This window comes from Numida meleagris, chromosome 7, assembly GCF_002078875.1.
Source record: "Numida meleagris isolate 19003 breed g44 Domestic line chromosome 7, NumMel1.0, whole genome shotgun sequence".
In the NCBI taxonomy this organism is placed as follows: Eukaryota; Metazoa; Chordata; class Aves; order Galliformes; family Numididae; genus Numida; species Numida meleagris.
The window spans coordinates 1,577,209-1,603,185 of record NC_034415.1 but is presented as its reverse complement, the minus strand read 5'-3'; the positions used below and the strand labels follow the sequence as shown (position 1 = coordinate 1,603,185).

At 37.3% G+C, this 25,977-nt stretch overlaps 1 protein-coding gene across 23 annotated transcripts in view; it reads right to left on the bottom strand.

Annotated features, from left to right (window-relative positions):
• The window catches only part of KIF14 (kinesin family member 14), a 190,195-nt gene that overhangs the window by 122,554 nt on the left and 41,664 nt on the right, over window positions 1-25,977 (bottom strand). For 17 of the 23 annotated variants that reach the window (XR_002441355.1, XR_002441365.1, XR_002441351.1 and 14 more), the window contains 6 exons: window positions 14,080-14,148; window positions 5,144-5,269; window positions 3,948-4,526; window positions 2,383-2,524; window positions 2,169-2,261; window positions 1,465-1,506 (listed from right to left, as the gene is read on the bottom strand). The gene's annotated coding sequence lies outside the window, so the exon portion shown is untranslated. Of the gene's footprint in view, window positions 1-1,464; window positions 1,507-2,168; window positions 2,262-2,382; window positions 2,525-3,947; window positions 4,527-5,143; window positions 5,270-8,577; window positions 8,876-8,912; window positions 11,343-14,079; window positions 14,149-25,977 lie in introns of those variants that run through there. The other 6 variants (XR_002441367.1, XR_002441368.1, XR_002441348.1 and 3 more) reach the window with 5 other exon arrangements.

Sequence of the window (25,977 nt, the reverse complement as noted above, 5' to 3'; positions counted from 1 at the left end):
CCGCCGCAGCGGCGTGAGGGCGGCGGGGCGGTGGTGCCGTCTCCGCGGCACCCCGCAGGGAAGCCCAGCCGCCCGCGGGCGGCGCTGGGTCCCGCTCGCTCAGCATCGGGTGCCGACACGAGTGCCCGGAGGATATGCGGAGCACGTAACATACACAGCACGTGGGTAATGGCTTCATTAACAGTGCCACGTTTCAGCAGCTCTAAGTCTGCAACTCCTAATTAAAGACAGAACGTGGTACGGCTGTTACTGCCTTCATCCCTACAACAGGACATGACTTGCATACATACACGCGCCACTGAGTCAATGGAAGCTCTCACAGCAGCAAGCTGCAGCCACAAAATAAGACCGAAGTACCCAACTGCATCCCCCGGGCATGTCATAAGCACGCAGTGACCGTGCCCCCCTTCCCCTGAAGCCCCACGGGCCCAGATCTGGACGCGGGCCCTGCCGCCCCCGGGCACTGCCCTCTCAGGCCCATGCTGCAGCAAACGTGTGTGGAACAGGTACTTGGCCCACTGGTTTCTTTGCATGCACAGAAATAATTCATTCTTACAGCAGAAATCATTTCAATCTCTTGAAATACCTTTCTGCGTGTCTGTGAAAATAACCAGAACGCACCTTGTCAACATATTTCTCGTGGGCTGTTACAGACTAATAACATCTGAATAAAATCCTGCTTCATTTCTCTCCATAGACATTGAAAGCCTTTCATATTTCCATAGGGCTCTATTAAGGAATTCCAAATTCTATTGAAAACTAAACTGCAGACATGCCTTAGCTTAAAACCTTGGAATGGGACGTGTTAATGCATCTCGTTACCAGTAACACAGACATAATGGAAGCAATGAAAGAAGCTGGGTAAATTCCTTACGATTTTTATGCTTTCTTCTTACAAAATATTCCCTTATAAGAGTTCAACCTGTAAATATGAAGTACTTCCACAGGCCTAACTGTTAGAGGCCTTAGGTCAGATTTTGACATATTCAAATATCTTGGTATTAAAAATATCTAATTAATGTAAAAATGGATGCAATTTCTGTACCCAACAAAATTTTGAAGGCACATATATAAAACGAATTCCATTTATATTCTAAATAGTTTCCTTTAAAGAGAATGTAAGTTAACAGCACGTTTTGAGTTGCAAATTAAATTATGAAAGTTGAGGACTGCCAGGTGGTTTAGCTAAGTGTTAAAAGACAGACCAGGAATTAAAAAAAAAAAAAAAAAAAACCTTAAAGCAGCAGTAAAATATTAGTCAATGCCTATGAGAAATGAGTCTGTCCCTTTATTCAGGGTGTCTGTGTTTAATGGTAAGCTGGGATGCATATAAGCTAGTCCAAGCATGAAGGGCAGTAGGACACTCATATGGAAAGCCAACTTTGTCCCTCAGTTATCAAGATAAGAAACCTGTCATTTCTCTCATTCACTCTGTCAGCCTTGAGATACTCCAAGCAGACTTACCTCTGTGTTGTACACCCCATATATCAGGAAGATGAAGAGACCCTGTAAAATAAAATGGAGGGAAAAAGCTGTTAACTCTAATCATTTCAGCAGTAGAAATACCTGAAATAAACTTTCCTGGGAACAGACAAAAGAAGACACACTTCATCAAGGTCAATTTATTTTTCTATTTTTCAACATTATAAGCTGTACCTTGAGCATTTATTTGATAACGTGGGAGTACATCACCTACAGTATTTGTGGTATTCAGGTGCTTGGCAATGAGCAACTTAGCACCAAGAAGTCTAAAACACTAATTAGAAAAGAAATAATTTTATATTTGAATCATCTTCATACAAAAGCCCCAAATAAATTAGAAAATAGGAGAACACGGAGATGCCATAGCAAAAGAGGGAGCAAACATCTCCACTTCCTTGGGTTTTTTTTTTTTTTTTTAAAAAAAAAGATATTAAGAAAAAGTGTATGTTACCAGATTCCCTACTAAATATATGCGTGTGTATATATATATGTAATCTCCCACATTCATTGGCAAATATATGCACACCAGTTAACTATTTAATAAATCTAAATAGGAAGAAAGCAAGAAATCTATGAGGGCAGAAAAGTATAGTGCAAATGATATACATTATTTATTAAAGCTTTTTTTTTTTAAACAGCTGCACCAGTATGGGACAAAAGAAGCTAAAAACAAATAAAACACTCACTTTGATGAGTTTTTGCCTTGTTGAAACCTCTGTGTCCAGGACCTACACAAACCACGCAACATGTTCCTGGTTCCTGCAGTCTGCTGGCAGGTACTGAAAAACATGGGCAGCATAATGTTAACAATTGTTAAATAAAAAAAAAAAAAGATTAAAAATGCATTTAAGGAACTTAATTAAAAGAAAAACAAATATTTTAATCCTATGTGCAAATTACCTACAGTAATTCTGGAATTGTCCACAAGCAAAATCACTGTTTCATTAGGTAGGGAGCAATGAGAGAGATCATTCACGTGTAGTGTTTTCCTGGATTACCATTCTAACTGCTTTCACAGTATCATCCCAAACCTGTATTTACACTATGAAAAAAAAGAAAGAGATTGGTAACTTCCTCTGAAGTTACACTGAAAGAAAACTAGTTTTATCTGAGACAAAAGTAAATACCGAGGTTATAGGGAGTAAGATAAGCACATCATAAAAAGCATTGAACATAGGCTACTGGCAGCTAATTAATCACATTGTTCAATATGTAGCGACATAGTTAGCACCACAGGCATTTATAAACTGATCTGCAAAACGCTTCAGTACAAACCTTTTAAAGATTCATTGAGTTTTTGATACTACCAAAAGTCATCAGTGACAGCATTTCACGTTGATGCTAACAATACAAATGTAAATAGTGTGAAAATACATAAGTTATTTAAATGATGTTATTTATGAGTGTGATTGGGACCTGCTATATGCATATACTAAAAAATAAAATAGGAAGGAGAAGGATAAAGGGCACACCCTTGGATCCCCTTATCTTCTCCATTTTCGAGTTCTTAAGAGTTTAGGGATTTCCCTCCTGGGCAAGAAGCCAGAACAGGGAGAAGTCACAGCAAGAGGCAGAGAATGAGCAAGAAAATGAAAATAAGAAGTTATTTTCTCTGGCTACTGAATAGTTAGTGTGATTGTGCACTGCCTGTTCTTCAGGTACTTCCATGAGTGAGGAGTCTTGCCAAAACTGTCACTGGACACTGGTGTTTAAGCATTAGAATATTTATGTTCAAGCTCTCTGGCACACTGGAATGTTTTTGTTGTTTTTTTTCCAGGAAATGCACAAATAATATTTTAATTGCTTCTCACTCTATTCCAAGGTCTATTCATTCTGTATAATCACAGGTAAACAAGCCAGTTAGCCACTTGGGTTTGGATATACACTGATCCTACCCAAAAAAACAAACCAGAAACCAATTGCTAAAAATTCCAGATGTTAAATTGGCCAAGTGTTTGCTTTTCCCAAGATTAATAATAAATCCTTTAAAAATTTCACTGCTGGAGATATGAAGTGCTGTAAGTATCCTTAATCCTTCAAAAAGACTCTTGTTTTGTTTTGGTACTGTGACATCACTACAGTGTTGCCCGCAGTGTGGTTCTGCAGATGACTGCCTCAGCCCTTCAGCACCTGGGAATGACACTGTATTGTAATAATAAAGAGTTCTGGATAAAATTGCAACAGTTGGGATTAAGAAAAAGCAACAAAATTCTTCAGTAAGAAGCACAGAGGCCTTTTTTTTTTTTTTTTTTTTGGTATGCATTTTGATCTCAGTTGCAAAGAGTCAGAGAAAACTAACTGCATATCAGCACAGAATAAAGCAGTTGAAGAGGTTACATTCTAGGCAGAAGAAAAAAAACAGGCTACGTGTAGAGAAAAGAGAACCTAGCACACAATTGACATCTTTCAGGTGTACCAAGAAAAAATCCCACTTTTCAGTGAGACATCAAGTAACAGCTACAAACCTTCAGCTGGGCTTGAAGTCTGCTTTGTGGAGACTGAAGAATGGGATCTCTGCCTGCTTAATTGCAGTTCTTTTGCAGCTCTGTGCAGGGCAGAAGTGGACTGCTCAGCTCTTAAATGTGGCAAGCCCTAACAGAATTGTCCTGCTATCTTGAGTACGTCAGTCTGCGGACAGTGCTCATCTTCAGTATATTTGTCAGGATCTGTTCCAGTTTGGGTGGTTCTACTGCAAGCTACTGCTATTAGCAGGAGCTTATTCTGCTTCAGGGCAACAGAGATCTTCAAGGCTGGTTTTTGTTGTTTTGTTGTTGTTTGCTTTAATCAGAAGCTTTTTTCCTCAGTTTTACGATTTCTCTCTTGACTATCTGATACTTCTAAAAGCTTCCTTTTGTAGGCAGCATGTTTCATTCAGCACTATACAGAGTTAAAATCATTTTGTGGTGTAGTGGAGAACGTTATACCAATGCTTTATTATTTCCAATCTCAGCACTTTTTCAACATCTCAGTCTTCAGTTATGTTGAATTACTTAATAACCCTTGTTAACCCATTAAGCCTTCATTCTTTCATTTGTTTCATACAACTGAAAAAGATTAAGAATTCTCAACTACTAAAAGTCACACAGGGATACTTCAGTGAGTCTGTTAAACATATCAGCAAAATATGCAAGCAAAAACCATGTCTAATTAAAAATACATTCTTATAAATACCTAATACAACAATATGAAAAAAAGGTTGATTGCAAGTAATTTTCTGCTGTGTAGGAGAGTAAAAGAAAGGCAGTAAATCACAGACAGCAGTCCTGAACTAATTCTACGTATGTTAAGAAGTTCCTTTAATTTGTTAATTAAAGTAGAAACTTCATTTCTACTGTTAACAGTTTTGATATCTGAAGAAGTATTGTGAGGTTTCTAAGTCAATGTACCGTGACTTCAGTCACCGTCCCTTCAGCTCCTGTAGTTACCTCTGAGATTACTTATGGGCAGGCTTAGCAAGCAGGAGGGGACAACACAAATTTGAGTCAGATGAGATGTTTAAAAAGAAATGAAAAAGTGAGCAAAACATTTGTAGCATTATCAAACTAACAGATCCTCAGAAAACCAGTAATTAGAAAAAAACAGTCATAGCAAAGGCACTGGAGCAAATAACAACCTACTGTCCAGAATTATTTGGTATGGCCAAGGAAGGATTCCTCTCTACCTCCGTTGTATGTAGAACCAGATGACTCTTCCTTAGATCAGTCATGTTAGAAAGGCACTTCCAGTAGTGTAGATGAAGTGAAGATGTGCAGGCAGAGTATCACTCTGGTATCCCCAGCAAGAATCCCTGTAATAAATAAAGTGTACAAATGTTTTTCTTTAGCATTTGTTTTGTACAAATTGCCACAAAGATAAATCTAACCTAAAATGAAAATTATGGCAGCACTTAGCATGAAACAGAAAGACTGGCTTTTTTTTTTTTTTCCTGAAACACAGGTTGAACCCCTTCTAAGGGATGGAGCAGGAACAGTTGAAAAATCTGACTTTAGCTGGATGAGTTATTTGCTATCATAATTCTCAGAACGTAATGGAAAAAAAAATCAAGTTGCTGTAGCACCTATCCTTCACCTAACACATGCTGCTAAGGAGCCACACAGGAAATTACAGATGAAAATATATAACACACGCAGTAGAAAATCTGGGATCTGGGACACTGAAAGAGCAGCTCAGATTCTCCACAGCCTTTAGCAAGTCAGTCTTCATTATCGCTTTCTGCTACCATGAAGTTCATTTTAGTTAAAAGTCAGCAATAACCACTACATAAAAAGGTATTTTTAGAATAATAGGAAAATCTAATGTTTTTGTACAACAGATAGAGCAAAACTTCTGATTTCACGTAAGTACATGATCAACACCTTGCCAAAATCCTGCTGGAGCAACTGCGTAAGCCTGTGTGGAACTACTATATTTTTTTTTTATGTGATTAGGGTGCTTATTTCCACATATTTGAAGATGACAACATGAATACTATAAAACGTCTATGACCATTACAATTAGAGTACAGAATATATATATGTATTTTTTTTTTTAATGGAATGTTTTGTTATAAAAAGATTCCTTGCTGCTGGTAGCAAGTCTTTTGAATGACCTGCTTCTTCTCTTCAGATACACTTTACAAGTGAAGATATTATCCCTGTAGCATCTTGATTGCGTATGAAGCCAAGGCATGAAGCCATATTGCTTTATGAATCAAATTAATTAGAATATACATTAAACATCTAAAGATAAATACAGCTCCAGGAAGAGAGAGGACACTGCCATGCTTCTGTCCCATTTTTCATTCTGTTGTTCACACACACTCAGTGGGTTAAGACACAACTAATACATAGAGCATGGTCTTGCTATTCCATTGCTTAATACTGCTGCTGTACAAATGTCTTTCTATACAACTTTGTACTTGGAACTCTGGCTTTTGGGAAGGAGTTGCAAATTTCACTCTACCTGCTCACTGTTAGCAGCGTATAACTTGTTCCAGCTGCCATCTGTTTCTCATGCTAGTCATCAGCTCAGAGATACCTTTTCTGTTTTTAAACTACACTTCCTCATCTTAAAAGAAATCCTCCAAGTATTTTTACTGAGCTAGGGAGCATGTGGGGAAATACATTATATTTCACCTAAAGAATTAGTTTATGTTCTTTAAACTAATAACATCTAAAACATTTTCTACTGTAAAAAGTTTTAAATGACTTTCTTCTTCTAAAGTTGTTCTGCTCCACCCTAAACAAGTTCACACACCCAGAATGAGCGTGAAGGCTATTTGTGATTAGTTATGTGGTGCAAAATACATTGATTCACACTACATCAAGTTAAATCCTGTGTTTCTTATGTTTATCAGCATCTCATCACAGTTAACCAATTTAGTCTAGATCACTCACAGGTAGGTATTTTTACATTTTTAAACATGAGTACAGTCGAAAAAAGTCCACTTTTTGGTACATTAAGCATTTAGAATTACTGATGCGCAGATTACACTGTAAGGGCCACTGTAAGATCTCTGTAATATAACTAGAACACAATCAAAGTGTAATCGTAGTGTTACCATTACTGACAAGTTTATAGTTGTAAGCATTTCTCCAACTCAAATATGTAAACAAGCACACACATTGCAGAAGATGACATGGCCAGAAGCTACTGCGTACTGCCCTCTCTTTTGCCATACAGTAAATTAAAGCCTAAGGTTAAAGCTTCTCTCAATCTGTAGACCCCAGAAAATCTTCAGTGAACTGTAGAGTGCATGGTACACACTTGTTGAAATTTCTTTTCTTTATAAATAATAGGCAGACCCCATAAATCTGAAGTCAACGGCTGAAAAAACAGTTGGGTGTGATCCACAGCCCATTCAAATCAATAGGATTTTTTCTACATTTAGAAGAGTGTCTCAGACTTCATCCTGAGTATTCTTTTTTTAACATAACAGAACTACTTATCATTAGTGGTTGAACATGCTGTATTTTTATTTTTAAGCTATAACTCTAGACAGAATTTATCCAGTTTAAACATTCAGAAGATCTAAAAATACACCTATACTTTCACACACTGTAGAGGGTTATCCATCGTAGGTTCTATTAGCAGCCTAAAAAAACCAATAATTCTGAGCTTTCTATCTAAATTCTCTCCAGTCAGAGGGCTTCATGATAGACACTTCTCACAGAGCTAATCTCCTTATTATGTGACCGAACAGTTCTGCCACATCCTCTCCTCCATTTTTTACATCAGATTGGCTGTTTGGTTTAGATGCGGAGATGCACAGCAAGAGAAACACAGCATTGGAGGCCTCATTCCAAATACATCTTTTCCATCACTTCAGATTCCTGACGGTGCCGTTCCCTAAAAGCTGAATCCCTTTTGGGCTTTCGCTGGGGAGTTCTGCCTACGTAAGGATAAGGTTGTTGGCACAAAACAGCAGTTTTTGCTACAAATGATCACAAAGCGCATGGGGACAAGGCAGACATAAGCGCTGTCTGTAGCTACTCCAGCGCTAGCTAAGTAAAACTCTCTCTAGAGTACTTTACCTTTTAACATTAAAGGAAGATCACCGTATCTCTGGCCTTACTGAAATTCTTGCATCAGTGAGAACTATAAATATGAGTATAAACCACGCTCATACAAAATACTGTTACCAGAAGTTATTGTCATGCTGCTCCTTACCAAATAGCACGCAGTTCTGTCAGTTCTCAATTTCCATGGGAGGGAATAAACATTTAGGTCCAAATTTGCTTTGGACATGGCAGCGAGTTAGATTCCAACTGCTATTCGTGATCTGGGAAACCTCTGATGGGCCTATGATCATGCGCTACTTTATTCAAAGCCGTATGTTCACTTATTGATGTTATGTTTACTAATCTGAAACTCTTAGCAGAATGAGGAACTACCCAGAAATAGTGTGGGGGAGATGAGGGGGGGCTGCTTCTTTTTGCCTTTTAATCCCTGTTTTCATGATAAGATCTGGTTTTCATAATGCAAAAGAGGAAAAGGCCAGATGTTTCCAAATTTTATTCCAGGTATCAAATACATTGTTTTGAGAAAGCAACTTAAAAATTTACTCTAAATCTAAAATTATTAAGTGTGAAAATAGTTTCCAAAGATCATGCTTACATTCTCTTGATTGTTCCATAACAAATATGTTCAGTTTACAACTGGAGTTCTTTTAAGGGCCAGAACAGCCAACGTGATTGTAAAAGCTGAGATGGATTCTGATTGCTCACACGTAATCAAGTTATCTCAGCTATTGAGATTTATACTGCATGTTGGTTGCGAATAGGCCTTTGAAACCTTGCTTTCAGTTGTGTGGGTACAGACAAACCACAGCGCTTATGAGCTTTAAAGGACGCTTTGTAATGTTCTTGTATACTATGCAGGGAAGTCTTAAACTGCTTAGCTGATGGTAGTTGACCTTTAGAAAAAAAAAAAATCGAGATACATTAAGTATAAAATACAGACACAAATAACAAAAAGAATGCATAGCACGTTTTCTTGCTAAAAAAAAAAGCTCATTTGACTGTTGAGCTCAATGAATAATTAATTTTCACTCACTGAAAATAGGCACTGAAACCGGTTGTTACTTCAGGATTGACCCAAAATGCATATGACCTCAGTTTTCATGGCAAAACAAACAAAAACTTTTAATTGTGAGGAGGAGGTAGAAGGAATATCTAAATTTCATTTAGTTTTCTGCTGGAGTTTTTAAAGGCTTCACAAAGGTGTATTTTAAAATGGTGAATTTTAAAAAGAGGAATATATTAAAACAAATTATTTATGCCCCAAAACAACCAACATTTTCATTGTTCCTTGAGAAAACCTGTCTGAACATTTGATGCACGTTCATGCACCATTTCTGTTGAACTGAGTTGATATTTCTGCTGAGTTCTAAATAATTCATTATTCAGCTAAGAAAATTTAAAGTGACAAGGAAAAAAAAACAGTAAGGTCTGTTCCATTTGCCAAGGAATGCAGAAACAAAGTGCTCAAAAGGCATATTTTATGAAAAGCAGTGATTTAAGTTCTGTATTCTGAATACTCATCTCACCTTCCCTTGCACCACCTCTCTCAGTTGTTCTTATTTTTCAGCTGCCATCCATTTGATATTGACAGAGTTCCAAATAGTACTTAATATCATGTGTCATGCAGCATAAGTGGAGAAAAAAGAAAAACATTCCTACACATACAGACAGAGCTCAGTATATTTTCCTCAGCTATGTTTTCTTTCTGCCTGTTTCCCTCCCAGGAGTCTTATTCCCCCGCCCCCCCCGATCATCTTTCCGTATTTTCAGTGCTTTTTTTCATCATTGTTAATGTTACTGATCATAAGTATCATAGAGTGTTTTCATGCCCACCTTCCCACTTCTTTTATACTGTTATCCTCCTTAATCTTAGATATGCTGTATACAAGAAAAGAAATGCAGCCACTCCATGAAATGCAAAGCTACCTGGGGGCAGCGTTATCTGCAGGTCTACAAAGAGAAATAAGAACAGGAGGAAAGGAAGGACTCGAACAAGAGGAGGAGCAGAAAAGTGTGAAGGAGATGGTATGAGGCTGCTTCGACAAGTGCAATAAAAATAGATTGGAAAAGATGGGCTAAATGCCAGGAACATAGTCCCAATCCTAGCCAGCAGAAGAATTCTTTAAAGATAATAGTGAAGAGAAACGGATCCACAGCTTCCAAGAGTCTATGAATAGGATATCTGCAAGAGGAAGGAATCAATTGAATGCACGTGGTATTAAATCTTCCCTTCGAACTAGAGATTTTTATCTGCAGTTCAATCCGTTTTTAATCTATCCAGAAGAAAATTGTATAATGGTGCCCTTAAAAGGTACAATGACAGAATATCACATAACATTTAAAAGAAAATCCAATTTAAACTTGATTTTTGTTGACCACTCAAAGGAGCACTGAACACACCGTGCCTGTAGAGGGAAAAAAGCAAGAAGGATGATAACAGGCAGAACATAATTCGCTACTGCTGTCTTCCTTTTACGATGTATGTTTACATATTACCAGTAACGTTTAGAGATTCGGTAGCATTTTCTTCAGACTGTGCATGGCACAATTAGCAATTACTCGAGCTAGCTACAGGAGCAGACCGCAGTGATTCGGGTTCTTTTTCTGTGACAACTCTTCCATGACAGGGTCAGGAAAAATACAAATGAACTCAAGAGTTTTCTATGACCTAAGAGAACTGTAAAATAATTGTAGGGAAAACGAAGTCTAACAGCAACATGATCGGGGTCGGTTGTTTTGTTTATTTGTTAAGTTAGTCTCTTCAGACAAATCAAATCAACGGCATTCCTTTTACATCTGGAAGTGGCCAAGTAGTCTGGAGAACCTAGAGATACAAACAATGCTGAACAGAAGACGAGATTTCCTATTCTACGCTAATAGCAAAGCAGAGGGTTTTTCTTTGTCTTTTCCAAAGATTTTGCATTTTTCATCAAGGAAGTATTTTTCACCACAGGAGACGGGTTGCAGGAAATTTTAATTTGAAGAGACATATTCTAATAGCATTAAGGTATGCCAGGATGCAAATTACTAGACTTACTGAGAAGCCATTCAAGTGACCGCAAGTACCATACATCTTGATGTAGTCTATTGCTACCATATATTAAACAACATGGCAGCCCCACCTTGGTCACCAGTCCGTTCCTTACAGTTAGAGAGTACTGAAAAACAAAGATTGTGTTTGCAATTCAAAGACCACTGTGTATTTCGGGTCTTGGGATAACTGCAAGTTTCAGTCCAAAGAACCAATACTTTCCAAGTTTCAACAGGCGCTTAATTTTGCTAACACAAGCAACTTCAGACTCTACGCTGTGATTCTAAGAGCTGATAATAAAACGAGGGGTAGTCAGTCCTACGGTGGACCTAAAAAAAAAAGGATTGTCTTAAAGATTTTTTTAATCATATAGCATCATAAAGAAACAATTAAATAAATCACTCTTACCACAAGAAATATATTGAGGTTTCAGTGCCTTGAGAGCACAGATCAACTCCACCACATTTACTGGCTACACTTACATTCTCAGCCTGCAAAGCACAATAATGCTAACACAAAACTGGCTTAATTTAAGAGCGCATAATTACCAGCCTGTAGAAACTCATTCATCAACATCCACAAGTTCCTGTGCACTGTGTGCTTTATCTGCATTGTCTTCACATTTTTAAAAACATTCTTCAGTATTACTTCTAACGGATTGATTGATGTGTTACCTCGGACACGTATGCACAATATGCAACACTAATTGTATTCATGACATGGAACATTTTCTTTGGCTGATGGACTGAAAGCAAGAACCCCTGACTTACAGGATTACTTGGTTAAAAAATAATTGTGATGTTTAGCTCATTATGGAGCATGTGTAAGAGCTGCAGTGCATCCATTCTGGAACTTCAGGGTTCCTATAGAATCCTGTGTGATTTGTTTATGATGTGGTGATGATTGACTGTCAGTTACTAATAAATGGTAAATAAAAAAGTAACCTGTGATATTAAAGTACTACATTAGCTACATTGTGATTAAATTACAGTAACACCACCAGCTATAAACCTTTATAGAATCTCCTCAGCCATGCAGTAATTCTCCTAACTATACTATTATGTAGAGCACAAATATTTCTTTGTAAGTCCAAAGCAATACATCAGGGAAGCATTTACTGCTAAGGCTAGATTGAGAGTAAATGCATCTTGGGTTGCTATGAATAAAGCTCTAGCTTCTCATTACTTTATGACAAGACACAGAAATTCACTTTACTTTTCATTTAAGCTTTTCTGCTCCAGTTTATAGATGTATGCCTTCACGCTTTTATTCCCTTCTCGCTTCAGCCGTACGTAATAAATGATTATAAATTTTCACATTTGACCACCTCTCTGCTAGTCTCATGCTTAATGCACAAAGTTAGGAAGCTGCAGGTAAAAATTTCACAAACACTTTTATTTATGATGTTGTCCTTGGTAACGGAAATTTCAATGTACTGAAATGAAAAGTATGATTAAAGGGATACGACGTCCTGACAAGGATAGTAGAGGGCAGCCTTCTATTTCCCACTGAAAATATATAATACTTTTCTGACATCAATTTCATAGAGAATAGACATGGGCTAGTCATGAAAAAAAGACACAAACACGTTTCTAACTTCACTGTTGTTGTGCTGTCTTAAATGAAACTTATTCCAGAAATATCTTGCCCAAGTAACGGGGCTTTGGAGTTAATTTTAAGAGTCAGACGGAGAGCTAATTTTGTACAACAAGAAACATCATGTCATCTTAATGTTCTTCTGCAAAATTTAGAAAATAAAAACTGCTGCTTCTCCTGTTAAGAGAGATACTCTTCTCATTTCCTCTTGTCACTTTCCCTATCACTTCACCCCTATAGTAAGATTTATTGCTTGTAGATTTTGTCTGTTTCAGATTCCAATTTCATTTTAGCTAACCTGTGTTGTCCTCCACAGCCAAAAAGTTGTGGCATGCTTGGAGCATTTTAGAAGTATTCCCCTAATAATGACCAGTTTAAATTTAAAGTCATTTTAGCTTTCTTTACAAAATTGAAAAAAATCCACATAGCATTAAGAATTTTGATCCTGTCCGTGCATAGAAAGGGAAATGAAATTGCATTAAGATTATATTATCGATAGATTTATTAAAAAATCCCTAAAATGAACGCCTTCTTCCTGAACAATGCCTTAAATCGATTACTTCAACTTAACATCTCACTTTTAGAGGAAGCATATTAATTCAGCGTCACATATTTTAGCAGGTAATATTACAAATTCAGATAACTCTTTAAAATAAAAATAAGTGATCACCAAACAATTTTCCATCTGGACAAACAGCATGTGCATTTTCCAAGAGCGTACACTATGCGTACTGTGAAATATTAACACACCCTTGAAATCCCGTGTTTTTGAAAATAACAGCTGAACTGGTACATTCCAGGGAATTAAAACACATTTAAATATCCTTAAAAAAACAAGGATTAAAGAAAATAAAGCTTCTCTGTTTTGGCTTTTTACATTAAAAACCAAACCCAATTAATAAAAAAAGCTACGTAGATGAACTAGATAGTACAGGAGTCGTGTCCATGAAACATTGAACTTTTCACCCCAGATGACCGCTTTCAATCCTGCTTGAATTGGTACAAACTAAAACTTGCTTCTCTGCTTGGGATGCTCAACAATTTATACCAAGCTCGTGGTTCATATTCGCTGTCAGATGGGTTTGTGTACACTTCATACTGAATACTTTCTGTAACTAACATAACTAGTGGAGAAATAGCGAGGACCAAAACATTATTCTAGTCCCATGAATTTCATAGATAACTGTATTCACGTGGCAGCTCTACTTTTGCTTTAATGTTACTAAAGATTTAAAGAAAAAATCCAGAACATCATACTCATAATAAAAAGTTCTGCTTCTTAAGCTCATGAGGCACTGTTATCCAAACAGTGGCTGAGTATTTAGTCTTTACTTCCTCTCCTTGTCTCGGTAGAAGTGGGTAAGCAAAGTGTTCTATTACAGATACCCAGCCATCACGTTATTAAGCAAAAAAACCTCATTGTTGTACACTCCAAACATGTTTTAGCCTGTACTTCTAACAGCACCTTACCTTCTTCACTTGCAGGAGCTGCAAATATTTTGTGACAGACTCCATTTGTTGGCTGGCGATCACAGAACCCTGAAAAATACATTATGCCTTCTGTCAATTATTTAAAAAAACACCACAAATTACAACAAAAACAAAATTATCAGCAATTATCATTTGAATGTCCATACTAATCCATTTCAGATTTACTGTTACCCTGAGGTTTTACACCTTGACATTTTTCCCTTTCTTACCACACAGTTACAAGTTACTGCGGTCATTCACATTTTTCCTTTTATATTCATTGCCATTGTAATACCGGCAGTCTACATTGCTGAACATTCTGCACAGCATCCTCACTGAAGCACACTTGATACTAAACGAATTTTAATATTTGCAATTTGAAACCTGACATAAACCCTCAGAGCAGCCATGTGGCATCAATTATGCGAAATAGAGCATACAGGTTAGAAGAACCACAGCAGAGCTCACGCTCTCTTTTTAACTCGCTAATGTCTCTGACCCCTCTGTATGAAAGCACTTTAATCAACATTTATACATAAAAAATTTTTTAGCTTTACCATTTAACAGGCTGTAAAAAATGTTTAGCAATCAATTACACACATCAAGTTGATATCCTGCAGAACTGAGGGTCATTTAAGCTTACAACTACATCTCAAAGAGTTTGGGAAAGCCACACGGGGAGAAAACTAGCTTTTCCCTTTTTAAACTTGCAAGCAGGACAGCTTAATTAAACCCAACAGAGAGTGTACCCTCAGCCTTTCGGAGGCTTACAGTATAGCCATGACAACTCTTCTGATGGGGCTTGAGGGCATCTGCTTTCTATCTCCGAGCTCTGGCTGAGCAACATATAGTGCTAGTAAGAAAAGTCACAATCAAGGAATCATATTAGATACATTTGATTCTGATCGCAAGACATAATCCAGTGCTGGAAGAATAACCTAAATCTGGACCTGGCTACTGATGTCTGGTATGAGATATGGGTCAATGAACATAAGTGCTCTATTTGTAATCATAAAAAGAGAGATAATGCATAGGATGCTAAACTATTGCTTTGCCTCCTCTTCATCTTATGAGCAAATTGATGGTCCATATTCTCCTGGAGGATAGGGAGAGCATGTGGCTGATAAGGAATCAGAGGGTTGCTCTGACTAGGCATCTTTTCAAGAAACTTCTCTTTTAACAGTATTTTCAGGAGAACGGGAATAATAAGAGTAGGTTCCCCGCTGCTCAACTAAGGTACTGCTTTTAGGGGAGGTTTCTCAGCCAGCTCCACCTGTTCTTCTCAGGGTTCATAGGTAGTCCAGCTTTTGAAGAGAGTGAGGCTCTTCACACTCTTTGCAGAGGCTCTTCGCCAGCCTCCTGCTGAGCTGCTATGAAAAGCTGCAGCAGCTTTGTAGCTTTCTCACAGTGTTGCTGACAGGGAGCAGCAAACCTCCTTTCACAAGCACTTCCACTAAAACTAATCCCATAGCACTGATACCAATTGTGCTTTCTGTTCAGGAACTTCTCAGTAACTCATGGTGTCCAAATATTAAAAAAAAAAAAATCCATTTCACTTTGACATCTTCATTTTCAGTTAAGTGCTTACTTAAAGGACAAGTCAACAGTCATACAAGAAATTTCTTTCTTCTTCCCTACAGTTTTCAAAATTAGGACAACCACAATTCTGTCTAGAACTGTACATAACGTCAAGTGTATAGCACATATGCATAGGACACAGTGCGTACTTTAAGCACGTCCCACACATTCACGGTGCCTTGGTGCTCGTGCTGTAGAGTTGACAAGCGTCACACACCTGAGATTCCTCCTAACTGACATTTCAGGGTTGGAAGGACCCAGGGAAATCCAGACAGATGGTAGTCTTGGTCCAAAATCTTTCCCAAACAAGGAAGGTTTGTAATTGTACAAGTTCAATACTAAAATGCGGTTTACTTCGGAAGAAAGGCTTCAAGAATATTGTCCTCTTTTTTGGTGGTTCTTAACCTGCATTGAGCATTTGTCTGAATTATTACAGATGCATTGATCTGACTTCAACCTGAAGTTACTACGGTTTTATAAGACTGCAATAAAGCTTTCTTTGCATTAGCCAGCCAAGCACATAAACATTTTAATGAACTGTTTTTACATGGTTCGTTGAGTAGCTCCTAGTCTCCTGTAACACAAATCACTTCTCTGTCACACTCAGCCCTCTCATACAGGCCTTTCTTTTCCGTGTACAAAACACAAATTGAAAAGCATTTCTATGGAAATTCAGCAAAGACTACATCCTAGTCAGCATAGCTCCCTATATTCAAAGTTTTTAAGCTGTTCTGTCATATAAAGAAATTCCCTGGCAGTCAGAAGCAACAAAATAGAACACGTACAACAGCAAGCTTCACTGCTATCGTGAGCTAACTGTCAGGGACCACTACAAAATAAGCCTTGGAGCTACCGCATTGCACCGCGAGCGTTTCAGACAATGAACTACGGTGTTGCCATGGAGTACTGGGGGAGCTAAATTGTCATTAATCATAGAACAGACCATCTCCCAAACACGTATTTATTTTATGTTGACCTAAAGCCCGGTATAAATTATTGAAATCAGCATCAATGCAGGACAAATCTCTTTAGAATAATTAAATAGCATTAATGATGAACATTTTGGTGCATCCTAGTCAGTCTTCAAAAAGCAACAGGGAAAGCATAAAATAGTTATTGTTGTGTTTTCAGACAGACTTTACTACACATTGTGTATTTTTGAGATTAAAGATTAGTTTTAACACATGATTTAATAATGAATGCAAATTGTGAATGAATATTTAACAAACCATATCACGTTTTATGCCTGAACATATCCTTTGCCATTACTGTGACTGAATGAGAAATGGCTTTGTGATGTATTGTCCCGCTGCCTAGGGCTTTGGCGTTTTCACCTTGATATGGCCTTTAAAATAAATTAATTTGTTAACGTTTAAGAACTCTGTGTAAGGGTCGACATAAGACATTTGTAAGTCTGTTTATGATTGAAACAGCCACGCACTAATCAGATTCCATTTATATTTTAAAGAATTTATTTGGCCAATTTTTCCATGAGAAAGATTTGGAAATGTTTATTTCCAAATTGAGTTTAGGACTAAGTGGTACTAATGGTACTATAAAGATGTTATATAGTGTTAATATAACCTGCGTATTAAAAGCATAATGAATTTGCTGTTTATGAACCATTAAGTTTTACCTCAACCCTAGAATAAACTTCCTGTCATTACAGATCTATTAATAATTTTTCTGTCTCGTCTCTTTATCCTTATTCCTATCATTGCTTTCCTCTACATGGTCACACAGTTGTATTGTGAAGCTATTTCTAGAGTGAATAAAAAAATATTCTCATTTTATTCTGGGCTTATCTTTTAATATTGTTCGGTTAAGTAGGAGTTTCACTAAATTCTCCTGCAAGTTTTAGCAAAGGAAATAATAAATTTTGTATCTGCAAGCGCTCAGGCCTTACCATACGTATCATTGTCCTAATTTAATGTAAACCTAATTCCAGCCAATTCATCTCTAACAAAAAATTGACTATGAATGTTTTCCATTTACAAGAAATTCTAAATATCTAAAGACAAATAAAAAAGAAGAATAAAATTCTCTTAAGAATTATTCTCTACTTCCCTTTTAACTCAAGTATTTGCACATCACTTATGATCCAAGTAGCGTGATTAAAGAAGAGCACAGACAGCATCAGAAATTTAAGAGAAAATATAAGAAACAGGCTAACGTTAAGAATGGTAAGAGAGCAGGCCAGGAAGGAGCAGGTTCAAAAGGACACTGCAATTCAAGGATAGTAAGAGACAACTAAGGGATTACCCTTGGCTGAGGAAGAAATGAAAAAAATTGCTAACTGATGAGAGTATTCTTAGAAAGCAAATTCATTCTCTCCTCTCCTGATATCTGCCTTGTCCGCCTAGATTGCACTGTCAGACAGAGGTTTGACTATTCAACTGTTTTCGTATTATGTATTTTCTCGCATTTCCCAGGCATTTCCCTGTCTCCCCCTCTTCTTGAAGCTCTCTCTCCCCCTTCATGATTACTATTAGTTTCTACAGATCTCACTCTCCAGCAGTGGCCATCTTTCTCATTGCTCTTCTTCTCTCGTGTTCACTCAAAACTTCTACTGGCATACGGTTATCCTGTGGTGAGTTTGGGAACCACTGAGGCTCTATTTCAGTACATATTTTTTTTTTTTTTCCTATCTGTCTACTCCTCTATCTTACAGAGAGCTGCTGCCATCACCAATTCACCCTCACTTCGCCTCCTGAAAGAGATCTGAGCATATCCTGTACTTCATCATGGACTAAAAATGTAATTGCTGCTTACTAGATTTGGAGAGATTTTTATTTTAAATCATTGAAGTCCTTCAAGAGCATGTGATGACAGTTCAGACACCAGAATCACTGGTACGAGAAAGGGAGAGCAAACAGCTCCAGGTAGGAGCAAGCACCGTCTGCCCCCTGAGCTGCTCCGTTTCCGTGTTGTTGCTTAGACCAAGTCTTGTGATTGTGCACCAAAACTTGGACCTCCTCAAACGCTTCACACCAGTGTCTTTTCCTTTTGTTTCAAGGCAGTTAACACAGGTGAGATAAACCATGCTACTTAAGAAAGGATTTAAAAAGCTGAGAAACACATCAGATTATAATGGGAGAACTAACCGAGCTTAGCTTTAACCATGCTGTCCAAGTGTTGCCTCTAATGTCAAACTATCCACTAATGGTAAACTTTTCAAGGCTAATTAAGATTATCATTCTTTTTTCAATCAGCTTAGAATAAAGCTAAGGACACGAATCTCCTTAATTCCACAGAAGGATTTCGAGGGAAACACGCAAGTTTACCCACACAGCTGCCGCCATTTTCCAGTTCCTCAGAGAGGAATGGCGCCCTCACAGCCCTCCCATTCGCTTGGGGTCAGCCCAGTGCTGACCAAAGCCAACGAAAACAGGTTTGCAGACTTGGTAACGTTTCACATGGTGCCCAGAGGTAACCAGCAACCGTAAATCGGCTAAGGAACTCTTTTTGTAGGTTTTACTCTCTCACTCAACTCTCTTTTGCGCTTAAAAAGCATACACTAGGTGCAGCCTAATGTCCTGGGTAAGCAGCATTAAAACATCATGCTTCAACGTACACGAAATCTGAGATCATGAAAATCGCTTCACCTGAGGCAACAAAATATGGGTCAAAGTTCACACAAACCAGCACCACAATATTATCTTCATATTTTTAATATCTGCTCTGCCACACACGCTCAGCTGCAACCTCTGCTTTGGAAGTGAGCAGTTACATCGTGCCCAGAGGAAAAAAATCAAGCAAAACTTAGATAAACAACAGACAGAAATAGCTGCTTCAGAAAGCAACAATGATTTCAGTGTTTCCACCTGAAAACTTAGAAGTGAAGAAAGCAAAACCACTTCCCAGCTGAAGTATAGACAAAGATCACCCTCCCACAGGAGTACAGCATGATAAGTAGCCACAGCGAGAATCACTGTGATCAGTCAGAAAGGCAGGAGAGTTATTAGCTTAGCCCTGAACCTCCTACTTAATGTGGGGCCAGTGGTGATAGTTAACAGACCCTGGCTAAGGTGACAAGCTTTGGACCTGCTTGAGGAAATCCAATTGAGAAGCAGCCAAGAGGAACAACAAGCTAGAAACAGATGTTCCAGCTACCAGGATGTGCACACATTTAACCTGAATATGTAGAAAAAAAGTATTATTTTCTATAGATAGCAATTTCATCTCCTTCTGCAGCTCAGGTACTGTCAGATCTCATTATCCACAGCTGAAGTGCTTCCTTCACAGTTTGGAAGGGATCTTAAATTCAAGTGAAACTATTTGAGTGATAGCTACTAAATAAAGAACTCAAGGCACTAGACTGATATTCTGAAGAAAGTTTTAATATTCAAGCAAAACAAGGCTAAAGTCATGGGAATACAAGAAGTTAAATTCCAACACGGAGTTAAAATAGTTACTAATACACATTTAACACCCAGCATAAACTGTCAAGAAAGCTGGCTTGCTTTACAGCTGTCAGTTCATATTTAGCAACTGATGTTGATTGCATGTACTTCTATCAGGAGAAAACTACACCACTGCCGAAATGGGACAAAAACAGGTTTGTTAAAAGGAGCTTATTACATTCAAAGGTGATTTGTGCCACACACAAAAGAAATACACATAAGACTAGCTTAGGACTTTGACACATGTGGGCTCCATAGAGTACAAAGGAGAATACGGAAGTCCTATGGGATGATATTATCTTATATAAAATATATACTTCGCTGTATATCTTCCTTTGCAGTTCCATAAAACTCATCAACATTCATGAAAACTATATATGCACCTCAAGAGAAAAAAAACATGCCCATGCTGATTTTTACAGCAAATTCACTATTCTCTACACAATATATGTTTGGTCCGTATTTCAAACACATCCTTTGTTTGGGACGTAAACCATCACTAAATAGTTACTGCTAAATTTGTTTATGGTTCTACATTAAAAAGTAAAACAAATAAAATATGCATTAGAGAAACTTATACCCACGACTGATTGCAAAAGACTATGCGAGTGCACAAGAAACAGAGAAAGATCTTTATAAGCAAAATTTTGTTCTATGACTTTCTTTACTTCTGACCCAGTGTAGGGGGTAGGAGTAAATTAAACTACTCCCTCAGCCTCTATTTTCTGTGTCAAAAATAAGTAAAGGAATATGACTACATTCTATTTTGCTGCCATTTCCAAAGTAAATTATTTAAGTAATTTTTCACAGTTATCATAAATAGGTTCTTTGCTCAAGTTTTTGTTACTTACTTCAAACTAAGGTAACAGCGTGACAAATTACTCTGATATTTAACTTAAAACAAAAACCAGGATCAGCTGCCTTACTTCATTTAAATAATACCATAGCATGTGGAAAAAAAAGGGATTAGCACATAAAATTAAAAACTTCCGTATCCAGCCACGCCAATGTGCTTCAGCTGTTCCACAGCCTGCTTCCCACAAACTACAGTGATGAATTTTATATCACAGATCAACTCTACTGTTGCTAGCATCAGTAATACTACCAGGTTTTCCAGTGCTGAAAGGAATCCTAACTCCTAACTATTCAATAGTTCAATTCCTTACTTTGAACCAAGGCCCAATGCAAACTCAGCCTTGAAACCCCATCACTACACTGACTGTTCATTACCACTTTCAACTTTATTAGTCACAAGTATCACACAACATTTATCGTGAGATTGTTCAGCCTCAAATTGGCTCAGAAATACTACCTTTAATATTTTCGGATCATTTTTTAAAGTATGTTTGTAATTCCCCTGAGTAAGGACAGCACTTTTCCACGGTTCTTCCACTGAACAACAGAAGGTTTGAGGATTACCAGGTAGGTGCCACGAATACTTCGTGTACAGCCATATATGGTTACATTAAATTAATAATCTATGTGCAAGTGTTCTTCACAGCATTTTGCTCTTAAGGAAACCTAGCTACAATAACGAATAACTATCCAAAAAGTCATGAAGGCCACTAAGGTTTCTTCTGGCTCCAGACTGAGGTGTACATGTATGTGAATTTTAACACTTATAAACCATATTGTGAGCATGGGTATAAGCTGTAGGAAAAGTAACAGCAAAGGGAGTTACCAAATATCATCCCTTCACAGAGGCTGCAAAATTATCTGGGACCAAGTAAGTACTAGTCAACTTGCAGAGCTGTTTGTCACATGCCCCAGCGACTGACTTTGCACAACTATCACATAACTTGCAAGTTAGCCATCAGTTTGCTTCTACAGGATTTCTCCTGTAATGGAAAGGGCTGAGATTACACCACACATTTCACTATCTGTCAGACTGTATTGTCATGCTGTGTAATTCTACGTTTTTTTTTTCTGGCTCTGCATATGGCACTAGATTTAGAGTGCAAATATTATGTATTTCCTTCAATTCCCAGAAAAGAAAAAAGTCATTTCCTGGTTCTCTGTCATTTATTTATTTGAAACAGCATATTTTTCTTCTAAATTTCAAACAGGCTCTCTCAATTTCTATTTCAATTCATCTAGCAGTAAACTGGGAATCAGATTATTAGGATCTAACAAATAATCAACATCTATATGAAATTCTAAGTGCCTTCCGTAGATCCTAAACAATATTATTTCCTGAAAGATAAGCTCATAAGGCAAATACAAAACAGACAGCGTATACAAGATACCAGAATGATCTTTAACCCAGCAGGCAACATCCTAACATAACTCATCATGTGGAAATTGAAGGTTAAAAACTTGTTTTCTGAATTACTTAGGAGTGTAGCATTAAAAATCAGTTATCTAACTGGACAGCTTGCCTATGCTAAGGTCTAACATCAGAATCTTCCATCTCAGATCCACCTTTTCTCTAAGGAAGCATTTATAGAAGTTGTGGGGTATAGAACCACAATCTTTTTTTGTTTTGCTTGATTGTTTTGGATTTTTTTTTCCTCTCTAGGAATATCTAGAAAACAGTTACTGTAGCCATCTCTTTTTGCTCTATAGAGAACTGATAGCTTTTATATTGTGCACAGGAGCATCAATTCTTTTTCAATACATTCTGAATAAATTCATGCATCTATGCAGGTATTAATATGTTTTGCACCTAATCTGTGATTTTAAGTGAAGTAGTATCTTGAATTATGTGAGGATAAAAACAGTTCAAAACAGCCACTTGCATTTTATAAGTACAAGCTAAAATACGCCTGCCCCCAAAGATTAAGGGGGTAAGATAAGCTACATTTAGTGTCTTGCATCCAAGTTAATCTTATTTGGTTCTGAGAAGAAATATTGCAGTGCAGGGGGAAGAAAACGAAACTAACTAAGAAAAATCAAACCACGAAGGTGATACCCCTACTGTTTATAACACAAGTACTTGAAGTCAGCGTGCGAGGTAACAAGACTAAAACAAATGTCAACTCCTAGCGACCTTGTTTTCATATATTTTGGTCAGACTGCTATACTGTCAATTCTTCGCAATCAGGCTAAGGTACCTTTGTTTTCAATTCCACTCAAAATGTAATTTCCTGATCTAATCCTGTTTATTACCAGTGTGAACATTTTTGAGTGTAAAAGGTATCCTAGCAACATTAATGAGTCAAACATTATTTCTTAAAAAGGCAGTATATGTCAATTTACTGAAGCAGATTCCTTCTTGCCCCCCAAGTAACAACACAGAAAGCGCCCTAAAGAACAATGAAGGTCTTTCTCACAGAACCTCTTTCCCTCCTCTGAGATCAAGGAAGCATAGCCACTTTGGAAACACTTCAAAAATTAAACCTAAATATTTTCCTTTTACATCAGAAAAGGAGAACAAGTCTATTAAAAAAAAGCATCTGGATGATCCCCCAGAAAAGACATTGTTAATTTGATGATCTGTTGCTTTAACACATTTGATCATGTGTTTAATGAAGTATTGTATTAAGTAGAAACAACATGCATTTCAAACCAAAATATTTTATATCGATATTGGAAATGCAGATGCACATGCCTTGCAAATATCTGGTGTGTTTGAAGTACAAAGTTGATTGACACATGCTTTCACTTAATGATGGTAATTACCAAGAATAACAACTCTAAACCACATCTGTTCAATGTAACAATCTTGTTGTGCTATGCAGATTACATTGAGAGCTGTCAGAAATGCCATTTTACCGCAAATCATGCATAAGCACATTTGGAAGACAAGAAACAGATTAATAAGCATCAACACTTCTCTGTAAACACTTGTTGAAGAGAATAAAAGCTATTAGCACTGAAGGAAATGATACAACAGTGAATGCTTTCTCTTATCAAGTCTGAAATATGAAATCACAGGAAGAACACAAGTGCTGGCTGGGTCCCTGAAGAGCAAGTACCCTGCAGTACTTCATCACGATGTGGAAAACTCAACACCCACACTTCACATAAGCAACACTTCATCACATTCTCTCTTTGTTTTTGATAAACTCTTGCTCAACATGTTCCTTTAATATGACACTTGATAATATACAAATAAACATTTTTTAACTGTACTGAAGTATATAAAATACTGTACAAAAAAATTAAGTATGCACAGAAACAAATCTGCAGGTATTCTTGGTCCACTACTTCAATCCTATTTTAACACTCTGAAAGAAATAATGCTTACAATGTGGTTAATATATTTTTAATTGCATAATATCAAGTGAAAATTGAAACTAAAACGCCTGAGTGAAGAATACTGAAATAACTCAGTCATGAACACTATGAACTTTTTTTTACCATGCCATAATTGTAGGCACTTCTGTTCAAAAACTGTTTAAGATTCAGGGTCATGTTTTTTTCCATAGCAAAGGAGCGTGGAATTGTAGGCAGGCCACACGATCTCAGACAAGTCATTAATGTAACATGACTTTGTTTGCTTTTGTATGACACAAGACATTACAAGATATAGTTGACATGCAATATAATTGTAGAAACAATAAATATCATGATTTTAAGAACAGAAAAGTGTTCCTATATAAGCTTTTCTCTACCATACACGCTTCATTTCAAAATGGAAATAAAAAGTTAAAACAAATTACTTTGAGAATAACTTTCCACTTACGTGACTTAGTTACGACTAAATATTCAATAAAACTTGTGGTTTTGTACATACAGGAATAGCAATTTAGCAAATTATCTTTTTGGCTTCAAGTATTTTTTTTCCTGAAGTTTTCAGAATGCGTTGTTGCTCACAGACCACCACAGTGGGTAAACTGTATAGTTCCTTAGACAATCCGCAGATTTAGTCAGAGTTCGGATCTTCTGTATGCCTCATTCACTTGCAAGTTTCGCTTAAATTGCCTACATATACTCCAAGTTTTGTTTTAATATTTATTGATAATGCTGATAAATTCACTTACGTATTGATATGTATCAATGCTGGTACATATCGATACGCCGATACATTTAGATGTCACAGACATCTAAAGCTACAGATCGGCCAACAATGATATACGTCATGACCAAAGATTCCATAAGCAGTCTATTTTCTTCTTAAGTATTATAAACTACAATATGTCCAGAAATAATGGTACCATTATTTTCATGCTCTGAGCTTATTCCGTTCCCAATAAGATGAATGAATTTTCCATAGCTAATGGGAGAGATTCCCACGGAATATTAGGTCTGATACTCCGCAAACTGTTCCATCACCGTGTCAATCCAGGGAAATATCTTCAAAACATTTTCAACTTCTGAAATTCACATTTATAGAGTGTCTATAAAATCTACTGACTTTACCCCATTACAACAAAAATGGCAGCTACCAGGATTTTAACATACCGTAACATTGCTTCTATAAAGCTATTACTATAAAATCAACATTCAGTGATTGTTTATTGCAACTGTCAAGCAGAAACAGCGATATCACTTAGCCAGCAGTTTGCAAACCATGTCACTGTGCAAGCCAGGGTTATAAGTTCTTGACTAAGGGGTGCACCTGCCCATCAGAACCCTCTTTTCAGGGGAGGGCACAGCATGCTTCCTAGTGCAGGAGGAAAGGAGTCTTTAACGCAATATTCTTCATCACAACACATATGTAAGCCTGAACAAATTTTCTCAGAAACAGCTGCTTCTATGGCATCTTGGCATTTGAGTAAATGATTTGCAGAAATTCCACAGGGAAGGAGGCACTTTAAAGGCTGCCAGGGAGCATGATAGGGCCAGAAGAAGAGTGAAGAGGCACAGCTGTGACAGCTGAAAGCAGGATAAGCTGCCACTGATCTGTTTCTATGCTTATCACAACACCCATTAATCAATTCCAATCACAGCAGGCCTACCAACTAAACTACACTCCACCTCTCAAAAACTGACTACTCAGCCTTGTAATCCTCTTGAATAATTGTTCATCTGA